This window comes from Entelurus aequoreus, linkage group LG21 (genome assembly GCF_033978785.1).
Source record: "Entelurus aequoreus isolate RoL-2023_Sb linkage group LG21, RoL_Eaeq_v1.1, whole genome shotgun sequence".
NCBI classification, from domain to species: Eukaryota; Metazoa; Chordata; class Actinopteri; order Syngnathiformes; family Syngnathidae; genus Entelurus; species Entelurus aequoreus.
The window spans coordinates 11,158,225-11,174,375 of NC_084751.1; positions in this window are offsets into that span (position 1 = coordinate 11,158,225).

Sequence of the window (16,151 nt, forward strand, 5' to 3'; positions counted from 1 at the left end):
TTTATACATATATTGTATTGGTTTTTAAAATAAAAAATATCAAAATGGCCCCCGCTTGCTTTGATTTTTTTAGTGCGCGGCCCTCAGCGGGAAAAGTTTGGACACCCCTGCTGTACACTGTTTGTTTGTCTAATACTGAACGGGTTTGTGCTGAAAACAAAGTTTCGTTGTACTTGTGCAATGACAATAAAAACCTATCCTATAAAGATCTATCCTAAAAAAGCAAGAGACTGAGAGGAAGGCGGGACTGAAGTAGAAGCAGAAGTCCCAAAGAGAGGAATAATCCATGCATTACTTTGTCACGACAAAACAACTCATTGATCAACTCCAGACCACGTGTGCACCTTTCTTTACACCGCCATCAAGACCTTTCTACTTTTATCACCACTTTTTGTCCCGCGTCTCCGCGTTCACAGAGGCCACGTTGAACTTCTCTGCATGAAACCCCGTGACAGATCCACAGCTATAATGCGAAGCTTGGGAAACCTCACAGCCTCTCATTTTCCTCTGGACAGAAAACAAGCAGGAATCTACACAAGCGACCACAGGATCATAATCTTGGTTTTATGCAACGTCTTAGCAATCGACAAGAGTTGTATTTGTTATTGCACATGGAGAAATGACATTTTGTAAGCCAGCCTGTGTGGTCGCCAGCCTGCCTCGCTGCTTGCCAATGGTCAGTAGTTTTTAACTTCATTGCTCACCAGACGGGGGAACAGGATGTGGAACTCCCTCGGTTCTTGCTCAAGAAGGTTCATTATGTCTTCTTATTCATGTACTTTGCACATTTTCTTGTAATCAGACAATATTTTTGAAATATTAGATGGAATTTTTTACCAAGGTAAAATATACATCTAATATACCGAAAATATTGTCTGATTACAATAAAAATGTTTTGGTCTTTTTTCCCTTTTTTTTTTTAGGTTAGTTTTTATTGACATCCAGAATCAGACATCCCTATGCATTACATCATATTTGCATACACCTATTGTCTGCCCTAAATGTCAAAATAGTATTTTTTTGGTTTACAAAAAAAGAAAAAGAGAAAAACAGCAAAAAAATAAAAAAAATAAAAATAATAAGTGTTGCGTCGACCAGCTCTTCCTCCCAGGGAATCTAAGTTACTGGTCAATCCCAAGTTCTTTCGATGACATATATGCTGAGTAAGAAGGATCACCAAGACAGAATAGGAATATTATCAAGTTTTACTGAAAATTTCAGGAGATCAGCTTAACCAATACATTAATATCGGCTACTCTGGTTGATCTCCCACTCAAACGGAAGAGCCAACTTCTTGCACATGAAGAAAGCCCCCACCTGTCTGGAAAGGAACACGGCCTCATTGTTCTACTACAGATAAGACAAAAGGGAGTATTCCATCTCCTACAGTGCAAGCCTTCAAGGTAACACACAGAGTTTACTCGCGGACATAAGATACAAAAATAGAAAGAGTACAAATGGAAAAACACTAGCTGTTTTAAACATGACTATGAGTACAGAAAGAACTTTTAAACATATATGCATTCTCCACACAAGTAAATACATTTTTTTAAATAAAAATAATAATAATAATTATTAAAAAAAGAATATGAACAGATAGTAAATAAATAAATAGAAAAAAAAAAACGGTACCGGTACCAAAGTGTTTTATGTTAATTTTCAATACTTTTCTAGATAAAGGGAACCACAAAAAATGGCATTATTGGCTTGATTTTAACTAAAAATCTTAGGGTACATGAAACATATGTTTATTATTGCAATTGTGTCCTTAAATAAAATAGTGACCATACTAGACAACTTGTCTTTTAGTAGTAAGTAAACAAACAAAGGCTCTTAATTAGTCTGCTGACGTATGCAGTAACATATTGTGTCATTTATCATTCTGTTATTTTGTCAACTTTATGAGGGACAAACAGTAAAAAATGATTATTAATCTACTTGATCATTTACTGTTAATATCTGCTTTCTTTCCGTTTCAACATGTCCTATCTACACTTCTGTTAAAATGTAATAATCACTTATTCTTCTCTTGTTTGGATACTTTACATTAGTTTTGGATGATACCACAAATGTAGGTATCGATCCGATACCACGTTGTTACAGTCAAAGTGTCCAGGGACGTGTTTCCTGACTTTATAAACAATATGATTTTTTTTTTTAAAAAGGAAAAAAGATTTTGTGACGATAAAAAATATCGTATTGTGCTTGGTATCATTACAGTGGATGTCATGTGCAGATCCACCCATGGCATTTGTTTACATTCAGGACCGCTATCTTTTCTCCACATGGAGAGGAACCAGATGAGGTGGTTCGGGCATCTGGTCAGGATGCCACCCGAACGCCTCTCTAGGGAGGTGTTTCGGGCACGTCCGACCGGTAGGAGGCCACGGGGAAGACCCAGGACACGTTGGGAAGACTATGTCTCCCGGCTGGCCTGGGAACGCCTCGGGATCCCCCGGGAGGAGCTGGACGGAGTGGCTGGGGAGAGGGAAGTCTGGGCTTCCCTGCTTAGGCTGCTGCCCCCGCGAACCGACCTCGGAAAAAAAACCGACCTCGGAAGATGGATGGATGGACACTCGGCAACCTTGTGGACAGCCTTCCCGGAAGAGTTGAAGCTGCAAAAGGTGGCCCCTCATCATATTGAAGGCACTCTAAGTTCAAATGTGAGTCAAGGCAGGTGGCCAAATACTTTTGGCAATATTGTGCATCTCCACTTTGTTGTTCATTCTTCCTCAGAACTCCCTCTGGTCTTCACGTGATCCCTACAAAATGTCTGCACGCGTCCAGAGGACCTTTCCCCCCCCCCCCCCTCAAAGCGGCCTGCTTGATGGTTTTGATAAAAAGGCAAAAAGGAAGCCAGTGGCAAGGAAGCAAGTTGAAGAGCTGCGCTTGCAACGAGCACCTGCAAGACATTAACATTCACTCATTTACCGCTCGCCTATTGGCGCCCCGGCTGTGGTGTCCCCCGCCATCTTGAGGCCACCTTCAAACCAGCTTGCGAAAACCCACAGCTTTTCTGCCAAATCGTTAATTTCCGTGGCGGTTTTTTTTCCCCCAGAAAAAAATCAAATAAAATGGCTTGTTTACGGACTTTTAGAGTTACGGCTTGCAGTACGGACTTTATTAGCACGGTAGTACCCAATGTTGCCTTTGATGGTTCATGAGTGAGAGCGTACGTAAAAAATGTGAGCAACATCCGACACTGTGGCCACACCTGCAGCACACCTGTCCCAAACCTGACTCAATAACAACTTACATTTATTATTATTACAATCAAATGACAGAAGTCATTTCCTTGAGATTATTTTCCAAAATAAGTGTTTTGGCCCACTTACGTTGACAATAACATATTGTTTTTCACGAGCTGTGTACTAGTATTGGGTGTCTTCTTTGGAAATAGTTTGTACCCCTGTCAGATTTCGCATTTAGTTCCTATGAAAACATTCACATGTTGCACAATGAGATGTAAACGTGGGATCATGTGTACATTCCTCTAACTTTCTGTTTGTAACATATAATAATAATTAGAGATGTCCGATAATATCGGTCTGCCGATATTATCGGCCGATATATGCGTTAAAATGTAATATCGGAAATTATCGGTATCGGTTTTTTTATTATCGGTATCGTTTTTTTTTTGTTTTTTTTAATTAAATCAACATAAAAAACACAAGATACACTTACAATTAGTGCACCAACCCAAAAAACCTCCCTCCCCCATTTACACTCATTCACACAAAAGGGTTGTTTCTTTCTGTTATTAATATTCTGGTTCCTACATTATATATCAATATATATCAATACAGTCTGCAAGGGATACAGTCCGTAAGCACACATGATTGTGCGTGCTGCTGGTCCACTAATAGTACTAACCTTTAACAGTTAATTTGACAAATTTTCATTAATTACTAGTTTCTATGTAACTGTTTTTATATTGTTTTACTTTCTTTTTTATTCAAGAAAATGTTTTTAATTTATTTATCTTATTTTATTTATTTATCTTATTTTTTTAATTTAATTTAATTTTATTTTATAATAATGTGTTAATTATACGACTGTATATATCGGTTGATATTGGTATCGGTTGATATCGGTATCGGTAATTAAAGAGTTGGACAATATCGGCATATCGGATATCGGCAAAAAGCCATTATCGGACATCCCTAATAATAATAATGGATTTTATTTGTAAAATCACTTTACATTGAGCAAACAACCTCAAAGTGCTACCGTGTAATAATGAAATAAAATAAAAATAAAAAGATAATAAATAAAATAAATACAAATAAAAACTAGAACAGTCTAATAGCTAGAACTGGCACGCATATATCTAAAAAAAAAAAAGGCTTTTTAAAAAGAAGGGGTTTTTAAGCCTTTTTTTAAAAAGCATCCACAGTCTGTGGTGCCCTCAGGTGGTCAGGGAGAGAGTTCCACAGACTGGGAGCGGCGGAGCAGAAATCTTTTTATGAGTATTTCTTTAAAATAATATAATTTAATTATTAATATTTATAAATTAAGATTCTCAATAAATGACAGTAGAATGAGCACACATTTGATTGGTAAATCCTAGTGTAACGACCTGGAATGACACATTACGTGTGATGTTGGAGTTGTACGACTTTTTGTGTGTCTGTAAACGCATCACTGGCTAACTACCTTATGTGGGTGTGTTGGTGCAAGTCAGAAAGAGCGATATGACAGATGACAAAGTGGGTTTTGGTCTGGTTTGTATGGCAGAAAATGACCAGTTTTGCTAGATAGAAACTTTTTGACCAATGTTTGTTGCCTACAAAAATAGCTAAAGAAAACTAACATACTAACGTAAGGCACACAGTGAACATTAGTCGCAAACTTTCCCCCCCGAGGGCCACAAACTGACAAATCAAAGGATGCGGGGGCCATTTTGGTGCAATATATAAAAAAAGTTTTCAAAGAACCAGAAAATATAATTTCTAGTGAAGGCTGGCAAGCCAAAGTTGGACTGAAAAGCTAACAGTTAGCGATGGCCAGATAGTGTCGAGGAACAGAAAATATGAGCAAAAATAGCTAAAAAAAAAAGATAGCATGCTAACAGTACAATGCTAACATGCTAATCAAGGCATGCTTACAGTTAACATCAGTGAAATACCAAAATATGTGATACTGAGGTGTATACCTGCTAAATTAACTTAAAAAGCTAGCATGCTAATGTTAGCGTGCTACAATGCTAACTGTAACATGAGTCGAGGAGCAAAATATATTACTCTGATGTGTGCATCTGAAAAAATTGCTTAAGTACAAAAAATATGACTTAGGGGTATGCCTACCAAAATAGCTAAAGAAAACTAACATACTAACGTAAGGCACACAGTGAACATTAGTCGCAAACTTTTCCCCCCGAGGGCCACAAACTGACAAATCAAAGGATGCGGGGGCCATTTTGGTACAATATATAAAAAAAGTTTTCAAAGAACCAGAAAATATAATTTCTGGTGAAAGCTGGCAAGCCAAAGTTGGACTGTAAAGCTAACAGTTGTCAAGGAACAGAAAATATGAGCAAAAATAGCTATAAAAAAAAAGATAGCATGCTAACAGTACTATGCTAACATGCTAATCAAGGCATGCTTACAGTTAACATCAGTGAAATACCAAAATATGTGATACTGAGGTGTATACCTGCTAAATTAACTTAAAAAGCTAGCATGCTAATGTTAGCCTGCTGAAATGCTAACTCCAGATAGTGTCGAGGAACAGAAAATATGAGCAAAAATAGCTATAAAAAAAAGATAGCATGCTAGCAGTACTATGCTAACATGCTAATCAAGGCATGCTTACAGTTAGCATCAGTGAAATACCAAAATATGTGATACTGAGGTGTATACCTGCTAAATTAACTTAAAAAGCTAGCATGCTAATGTTAGCCTGCTGAAATGCTAACTCCAGATAGTGTCGAGGAACAGAAAATATGAGCAAAAATAGCTATAAAAAAAAAGATAGCATGCTAACAGTACTATGCTAACATGCTAATCAAGGCATGCTTACAGTAAACATCAGTGAAATACCAAAATATGTGATACTGAGGTGTATACCTGCTAAATTAACTTAAAAAGCTAGCATGCTAATGTTAGCCTGCTAAAATGCTAACTGTAACATGGACCAAAATATATTACCCTGAATTTTTTTTTAAATTGCTAGCATGTAACAAGTACCAGAATATGACTGAGGGGTATACCTACAAAATTAGCAAAAAATAAAAAACAAAAAACATACCAGCGTTAGCATGCTAACACGGATCCTTCTTCAAGTAACAAAATATTTGATGCTGAGGTGTAAAAGATAGCATGGTAATATTAGAATGCTAGAAACTCTGACGGATTAGTGATCAGAGGCACGTGAGTACCCTGATCACTAATCAAGAGCAGGTGTGGGAGAACAGCGCTCAGAAAGAGTAGTGAAGTCACTGTGAGACATGACCAAAACAGGAAGTGGAGCAAAAATAAGAGCATTAGCCAGGAAGGAAGAGTTAACACAGTAAAAGTATGTGCTGTGGTATGTCCAAACAAACTAGTCCCTTTGTCTACGTATCAATAGGTGTGACTAAGTCTGTATGTTTTATTTGTTTTTATTGCGTACGACTGCCAAATAATCCACCACTGGGCCATAGAAAGTTGTGAGTGGCAGCACTTTGACAAAAAAGGGGAGAAACATGATTCAATTCAAGTAAGAACTTACGAAGGTGGAGCTCATTGACAACTTCACCAACAAGAGTCCTTGGGTTTGATGTTGTTTTTTGTTTTGTTTCCTGTTTCTTCCTGTCTGGTGCGCTTACTTTTCTTCCACTTCCTGTTTTGCTTTGCCCATGTCGCTGAGCACTATTTTCTTCACCAATTAGAATTAGGACGCTGATTCCTTGTCTCATGTTCATGCCGTTTGCACCACCTGTGTTATTTTCTTGGTATTTGCTCCCTGCCTGGTGTCTCTGCATCCTGGGGTCATGCCACTCGCAACCATGCACACCCGTGACAGAGTCTTCAATGAAGATAAAAGTGATGTCAAATCTTGGACATTTTATTCATCATTATTTAAATGTATTTCACATTGTTTTCTGCATGTAAAACTACATCAAATGTTTTGTCTTCCTAATTTTGAGTGTGCAGGACCCAACAATTGGATTGACATGATTTCTTACCAGGAAAATAGCTTCACTTTTAGTACACTTCCATGTACAGTGCTACTGTATATTTATTTTTGTAAATATATTTTATATTTAGTTGTTGTTGTTTTTGTTCATAAAAATAAATAAATAAAAAATAAATAATTTGTACATATTTTATATTATTTTTTTTTTTTTTATTAAATAATTTTTTTTAATTAATATTTTTATAAAGACAATTTTTTTTCATTGTGTTATGAATGGCGATTACATGATTTCTTACGAGGAAATTAGCTTCAGTTTTAGTACACTTCCATTTGGAGTGCTACTGCATATTTATATATATATATATATTTTACATTTAGTTTTTTATTTTACTTTTAATTAAAAACTTTTTTTAATAAAAATTTGTATTAAATTTTTTTTTCATTGTGTTATGAAGTAATGGCGATTACATGATTTCATACGAGGAAAATAACTTAAGTTTTAGTATATATTTTAGTAAATATTTTATATTTCGTTTTTTATTTTATTTTTAACTAAACAAATTTTTTTAAATAAAAAAATTTACATAATATATGTATATTTATATATATATATAATTTTTTTTTCATTGTGTTATGAAGTAATGGCTATTACAGGATTTCTTACGAGGAAAATAGCTTCAGTTTTAGTACACTTCTATGTAGAGTGCTACTGCATATTTATTTTCTTTTTTATATATATATTTTACATTTAGTTTTTTATTTTACTTTAATTAAAAAAACAAACATTTTTTAATTCAAATTTGTATTTTTTTCCCATTGTGTTATGAAGTAATGGCGATTACATGATTTAAAATAACTTGTTTTAGTACACTTCCATGTAGAGTGCTACCGCATATTTATTTAATTTGTATATATTTTATATTTATTTTTGTATTTAAAAAAAAATTAAAAACATTTTTTAATTAACATTTTTATAAAAACTTTTTTTTTCATTGTGTTATGAAGTAATGGCGATTACATGATTTCTTACGAGGAAAATAACTTGTTTTAGTACACTTCCATGTAGAGTGCTCAGGCCTCCGTCAGTCGTAACGACTATGGAAACTGCGCCAGTCCAGAGGTCAAGTTTAAACTCAGCGACAACGCCTGCTGTGGCTGATGAGTCCGATGTGGGAGAGGCAAACACGGCCGCATTTACTGCAGATGTAGCTGGAAGGCGCAACTGCAGGAGTGCGTGTCTTCCGCTTGGTTCTTTTTTCATTGGCTGTGGCATGGATCTTTTCCTCGCCAGTCTTCAGCTGTTTGTGAAGGACACTGCGCCATTTGCTGCGGTCAGCTGCTGCATCTTCCCAGTGTTCAGTGTTGATGTCCAGGGCTTTCATGTCCCGCTTGCAGACATCTTTGAAGCGCAGTTTTGGCCGGCCAACAGATCTCTTGCCAGAGCCAAGTTCGCCATACAGGATGTCCTTTGGGATACGTCCATCCTCCATACGGCACACGTGGCCGAGCCAACGCAGCCTGCGTTGTCTGAGCAGCGTGAACATGGTAGGAAGACCAGCGCGTTCCAGGACCTGGGCATTCGTCACCTTGTCACTCCAATGGATGCCGAGGATGCATGTGGAAGGTGTTCAGTTTGCGCTCCTGTTTGGAGTATGTTGTCCATGTTTCGCTGCCGTAGAGAAGAGTGCTGACGATGCAGGCGTTGTACACGGCCATCTTGGTAGGAGTTGTCAGCTTCCGGTTCTCCCAGACGCGGGTCGTGAGGCGCCCTAGGGTTGTGGCAGCTTTGCCGATACGTTTATTGATCTCACCGTCGAGGGACAGATTGTCACTGATGGTGGATCCCAGGTATGTAAATTGGTGTACGACTTTGAGTTGGTACTCATCGATTGTGATGGCTGGTGGAGTGTCCACTTCCTGACTCAGCACATTGGTCTTTTTTAGGCTGATGGTAAGCCCGAAGTCTTTGCAGGCCTGGGAGAATCTGTCCATAAGGCACTGGAGTTCTTGACCAGTGTGTGAAACGATGGCGGCATCATCAGCAAAGAGCATGTCCCGAATGATTGCCTCACGGACTTTGGTCCTTGCTTTAAGACGGGCTAGGTTGAAAAGTCGGCCGTCAGATCTGGTACGTAGATATACCCCTTCTGTTGCAGTCCCAAAAGCATGATTGATGAGCAGGGCGAAGAAGATGCCGAAAAGGGTAGGAGCAAGGACGCAACCTTGCTTGACTCCGCTCTTAATGTCAAATGGGTTGGACATGCTACCCTCATACTGGATGGTTGCCTTCATGTCGTCATGAAAAGATCTAATGAGGCTATGGAGCTTTGGAGGGCATCCGATCTTGGGTAGGATGCTGAACAGCCCTTCTCTGCTAACCAGGTCGAAAGCCTTGGTCAGGTCAATGAAGGATATGTACAGGGGCTTCTGTTGTTCCCTGCATTTCTCCTGAAGTTGGCGTAGGGAGAATATCATGTCCACTGTAGAGCGCTTGGCGCGAAAGCCGCATTGAGATTCCGGGTAAACGCGCTCAGCAAGTTTTTGAAGGCGGACAAGCACAACACGGGCATAGAGTTTCCCTACAATATTCAGGAGGGAGATGCCCCTGTAATTGTTACAGTCGCTCCTGTCACCCTTATTTTTGTAAAGGGTGACAATCTTGGCATCTCTCATGTCTTGCGGCACGGCTCCCTCTTTCCAGCACTGGCAGAGGACATCATGCAAAGGCTGCAGGAGGGTGTCTTTACAGCGCTTGATGAGGTCTGGGGGGATGCCATCAGTACCAGGTGCTTTGCTAGTTGCTAAGCTGTCGATCGCTTTGTGAAGTTCAGCAAGTGTTGGTTCAATTTAATTAAACACATTTTTTTAATAAAAATAATAAAATATATATTTAAATCTATTTTGTATTTAGTATTTATTTTTTTAATTAAAAAAAATTATTAAAATTTTTAGTAAACATTTTTTAAAAAAGTGTTATGAAGTAATGGCGATTACATGTCTTATGAGAAAAATAGCTTCCATTTAGAGTGCTACTGTATATTTATTTTCTTTTTATATATATATATATATTTTATATTTCGTTTTTTATTTCATTTTTAATTAAATCAGATTTTTAAATTAAAATATATATATATATATTTTTTCATTATGTTATGAAGTAATGGCTATTACATGATTTCTTACGAGGAAAATAACTTCAGTTTAAGTACACTTCTATGTAGACTGTTACTGCATATTTATTTTATTTTATATATATATATTTTACATTTAGTTTTTTATTTTACTTTTAATTAAAAAACATTTTTAAATTAAAATTTTTATTAAATTTTTTAATAAATTGTGTTATGAAGTAATGATTTCTTACGAGGAAAATACTGTAACTTCAGTTTTAGTACACTTCCATGTAGAGTGCTGCTGCATATTTATTTAATTTGTATATATTTTATATTTGTTTTTGTATTTTTTTTAAATTAAATTTTTTTTTTAATTAACATTTTTATAAAAAAAAAAAATGTTTATTGGGTTATGAAATAATGGCGATTACATGATTTCTTACAAGGAAAATAACTTCAGTTTTAGTACACTTCTATGTAGAGTGCTACTGCATATTTAGTTTCTTTTTATATATATATATATATATAGGTATATATATTTTTTAAATATTTTATATTTAGTTATTTTTTATTAAAAATAAAAAAATATTAAAAGTTATATTACATTTTTATTTTATTTTTTTCAACAGCCATTTTTCTTAATGAATGCCCTTATTATGCAAAATTGACAGAGCATTTGCATCCATGAGCACCACAAGTGATTAAAAAAACCCCGATCTCCCTCGTTGTTTTGCTCCGTTTTGTAGACAACTGTTTTTTAGTCTATTTGTGCCCTCTTTTAGCACCCTATAGCGTCTGCTGGGGTGGGGTGGACCTAATTCAAAAACAGGTCAAAAATGAGAAGAGGGTGATACTGTATGTGTCCTACGAAGGGTTAACGGTAGCGTTCCTCCTGGTTCTCAGATAACAACGTGGTCCTCCAGCGTCACGTGAAGCCGCGTGTTGGTCTTGTGTAAGCTGTGGCCCTGACTTCGTCTTGTGTAAGCTGTGGCCCTGACTTCACGCCAAACGGAGCCACGGACGCGTCCAAAAAAACGCTTCCCTTCAGAACTTTTTGGACTCCGTTCACACGCGCATGATAAAAATACGTTTGTGCCTCATAATTGTACATTTGCAGACTGAGTGTCAAGAAGGGAGCCTGCACCTAAAGTGCACTTGTGAATGAATCCTACAAACCATTCTGCTTTTTATTGGCCCGACACTTCAGAGCGTGATATTTGTAAAAAAAAAAACTAACACTTTGCACGAGCACATGGCGCAGTCAGACAGACCGAGTGGGATCCAGCTGAACCGGGTCACTGATGTTTTTTTGCTCGTAACTCACATTTCTCCACTTTCTCCTCCCAGGCAGCGCCACATTCCCTCCGCACATCTGCAAGCAATTAGCCGACTTCTTTTGTTGCTGGAATCCACACTCTTTTCTTTTTTTTTTTTTAGGGGGTTTGATTGAGCTGAAGGAATTTGTATGGATTCACAGAACTGGCAGGACAAAAATATCATCTGGCGTTCCACAGGGCTCTTGCGTAGGCCCACTTTCCTTCTTGCATCAGTCCATAAACGATGCAGCATCTGCTGGGTAAAAAAAAAAAAAAAATCCTCGTCTAAAACTGCCAGGACCTTGCTATTTTAGGGGAATGTTCCAGCGTTTGTAATAACCCTTGGATATCACAGTGGTCTGGACAAGTCATTATTAAAAGTACAACTTCCCACAATGCAGTGTGTCAACAGAGCCCTTTTGCGGTAAGGACTAAGGAGGAGAAAGAATAACAAACAAATGAGTAAAGTAGGAAAGTGGCTCTCCTTGCTCTCACGCTGCTAAATTGACAATAAAGTGATTCCAAGTCTGGTCGCTCGGTCGACATCTGGCTCACATTTCCTTTCCTGTGTTCAGCATGCACACACACCACTTCTTTTCCAATCCACTTTATTTATATAACACATTTGGAAGAACAATAACATTTTCACAAAGCGCTGCACAGAAGTTGAGTCTTACATTCTAGGAGAGTCGATAATAAAACACATTGAACTATAAAAGAATAAGTACAAAACCCAAAAGCAGTGAAGTTGGCACGTTGTGTAAATGGTAAATAAAAACAATGATTTGCAAATCTTTTTCAACTTATATTCAATTGAGTAGACTGCAAAGACAAGATATTTCATGTTCTCACTGAAAAACACTTTTTTTTGGTGCAAATAATCATTAACTTAGAATTTAATGGCAGCAACACATTGCAAAAAAGTTGCCACAGGGGCATTTTTACCACTGTGTTACATGGCCTTTCCTTTTAACAACACTCAATAAACGTTTGGGAACTGAGGAGACACATTTTTGAAGCTTCTCAGGTGGAATTCTTTCCCATTCTTGCTTGATGTACAGCTTAAGTTGTTCAACAGTCCGGGGGTCTCCGTCGTGGTATTTTAGGCTTCATAATGCGCCACACATTTTCAATGGGAGACAGGTCTGGACTACAGGCAGGCCAGTCTAGTACCCGCACTCTTTTACTATGAAGCCACGTTGTTGTAACACGTGGCTTGGCATTGTCTTGCTGAAATAAGCAGGGGCGTCCATGATAACATTGCTTGGGTGGCAACATATGTTGCTCCAAAACCTGTATGTACCTTTCAGTATTAATGGTGCCTTCACAGATGTGTAAGTTACCCATGTCTTGGGCACTAATACACCCCCATACCATCACACATGCTGGCTTTTTAACTTTGCCCCTACAACAATCCGGATGGTTCTTTTCCTCTTTGGTTCGGAAGACACGACGTCCACAGTTTCCAAAAACAATTTGAAATGTGGACTCGTCAGACCACAGAACACTTTTCCACTTTGCATCAGTCCATCTTAGATGAGCTCTGGCCCAGCGAAGCCAGCGGCGTTTCTGGGTGTTGTTGATAAATGGCTTTTGCTTTGCATAGTAAGAGTTTTAAACTTGCACTTACAGATGTAGTGACGAACTGTAGTTACTGACAGTGGTTTTCTGAAGTCCTGAGCCCATGTGGTGATATCCTTTACACACCGATGTTGCTTTTTGATGCAGTACCGCCTGAGGGATTCAAGGTGCGTAATATCATCGCTTACGTGCAGTGATTTCTCCAGATTCTCTGAACCCTTTGATGATATTACGGAGCGTAGATGGTGAAATCCCTAAATTCCTTGCAATAGCTGGTTGAGAAATGTTGTTCTTCAACTGTTGGACAATTTGCTCAGGCATTTGTTGACAAAGTGGTGACCCTCACCCCATCCTTGTTTGGGAATGACTGAGCATTTCACGAAAGCTGCTTTTATACCCAATCACGGCACCCACCTGTTCCCAATTAGCCTGTTCACCTGTGTATTTGGAGTCAAATAAAAGGATTTCCGTCTTGTTCTCATTTCAGTTTAGAAAGTTTACCGCCAGCCATGCTTTTAGGTCCTCAAGACATAGATGTGTGTATCATCCGCATAAAGATGATATTATATACAGTGTTACCTCGCTACAACGCGGTTCACTTTACACGGCCTCGCTGTTACACAGATTGTTTTTGTGTGCAATTTTTTTACAGTGTCGCATGTTTTTTTTTTTAACAGCGTATGAATGCGCATTGTGTTCTGCGTCCTGATTGGCTAAGGGACTGTAGACCATTGTCAATCAATCTTCTTCATGCCATGTGTCCTGTACAGCAGTGGTCCCCAACCACCAGGCCGCGGCCCAGTACCGGTCCGCGGACTGATTGGTACCGGGCCGCACAAGAAATTTAAAAAAAAAAAAAAAATTTTTTTTAAATTAATTTAAAATAAAAAACACAATATATACATTATATATCAATACAGATCAATACAGTCTGCAGGGATACAGTCCGTAAGCACACATGATTGTATTTCTTAATGAAAAAATAAAAAATAAAAAATAAAAAATCCCCCCCATCCCGTGGGACTAATTTTCAAGCATTGACCAGTCCCCAGCTACAAAAGGTTGGGGACCACTGCTATACAGTACAGAATGTATACTGTGGTGGGGGATATCATCCTGAACAATGTTTAATATGGATGAGACAGGCTTATTTTGGACACGGATGCCCTCTCACACCTTCATAATGCAGGACAAATTGTGAGCTCCCCCCCAAAAGAAAATAAAAATATCCCAGATTACCCAGATCATTTTTTCCCATTGAAAAGGATTGGGCAACAAAAGTTATTTATTATTTCGTACCGAAATTGCAGGAATTCCGAAAACAGCCATTTCAAACTGTTACCACGTCAACATTTTTCAACCGATTCCAAAAATTCCAACACCGACCTATTCATATCATTGAGGACGATTGCGCTAGTATCAATATTTTCAAAAATTCTCGTTTTTTACGCAAATGGAAAAACGCGGAGGTAACTTCCAGTTTGGATAGCCGTCAACTGGAGGCAAACCAGGTGGACAAAAGCATTAGAGACGGGCAGCCTTTTTAGAGACCTTCAGATAGCTCGGCTCTCTTTCACAGTGCTGGTAATGCTATTGTTTCTACTTACTCTTTTTTTTGTAGAATACATTCTTAAAGGCCTACTGAAATGAATTTTTTTTTATTTAAACGGGGATAGCAGATCCATTCTATGTGTCATACTTGATCATTTCGCGATATTTCCATATTTTTGCTGAAAGGATTTAGTAGAGAACAACGACGATAAAGTTCGCAACTTTTGGTCTCTGATAAAAAAAAGCCTTGCCTGTACCGGAAGTAGCGTGACGTCACAGGAGGAAGGGCTGCTCACATTTTCCTATTGTTTACACCAGCAGCGAGAGAGATTCAGACAGAGAAAGAGACGATTACCCCATTAATTTGAGCGAAGATGAAAGATTCGTGGATGAGGAACGTAAGAGTGAAGGACTAGAGTGCAGTGCAGGACGTATCTTTTTTCGCTCTGACCATAACTTAGGTACAAGCTGGCTCATTGGATTCCACACTCTCTCCTTTTTCTATTGTGGATCACGGATTTGTATTTTAAACCACCTCGGATACTATATCCTCTTGAAAATGAGAGTCGAGAACGCGAAATGGACATTCACAGTGACTTTTATCTCCACGACAATACATTGGTGAAGCTCTTTAGCTACGGAGCTAACATGATAGCATCGGGCTCAAATGCAGATAGAAACAAAAGAAATAAACCCCTGACTGGAAGGATAGACAGAAAATCAACAATACTATTAAACCATGGACATGTAAATACACGGTTAATGCTTTCCAGCCTGTCGAAGCTTAACAATGCTGTTGCTAACGACGCCATTGAAGCTAACTTAGCAACGGGACCTCACAGAGCTATGCTAAAAACATTAGCGCTCCACCTACGCCAGCCAGCCCTCATCTGCTCATCAACACCCGTGCTCACCTGCGTTCCAGCGATCGACGGAGCGACGAAGGACTTCACACGATCACAGATGCGGTCGGCGGCCCGGAGACGGAGGAAGTCAAGGTGAGGTCGGCGGCTAGAGCGTCTGCTATCCATCTCAAAGTCCTCCTGGTTGTGTTGCTGCAGCCAGCCGCTAATACACCGATCCCACCTACAACTTTCTTCTTTGCAGTCTCCATTGTTCATTAAACAAATTGCAAAAGATTCACCAACACAGATGTCCAGAATACTGTGGAATTATGAGATGAAAACAGAGCTTTTTGTATTGGATTCAATGGGACCGAATACTTCCGTTTCAACCCTTGACGTCACGCGCATACGTCATCATACATAGACGTTTTCAAGCGGAAGTTTAGCGGGAAATTTAAAATTGCACTTTATAAGTTAACCCGGCCGTATTGGCATGTGTTGCAATGTTAAGATTTCATCATTGATATATAAACTATCAGACTGCGTGGTCGCTAGTAGTGGCTTTCAGTAGGCCTTTAAACTTCAATTCTAGTCATTCTAGACAGCTTTACAACAAACGGATGTAC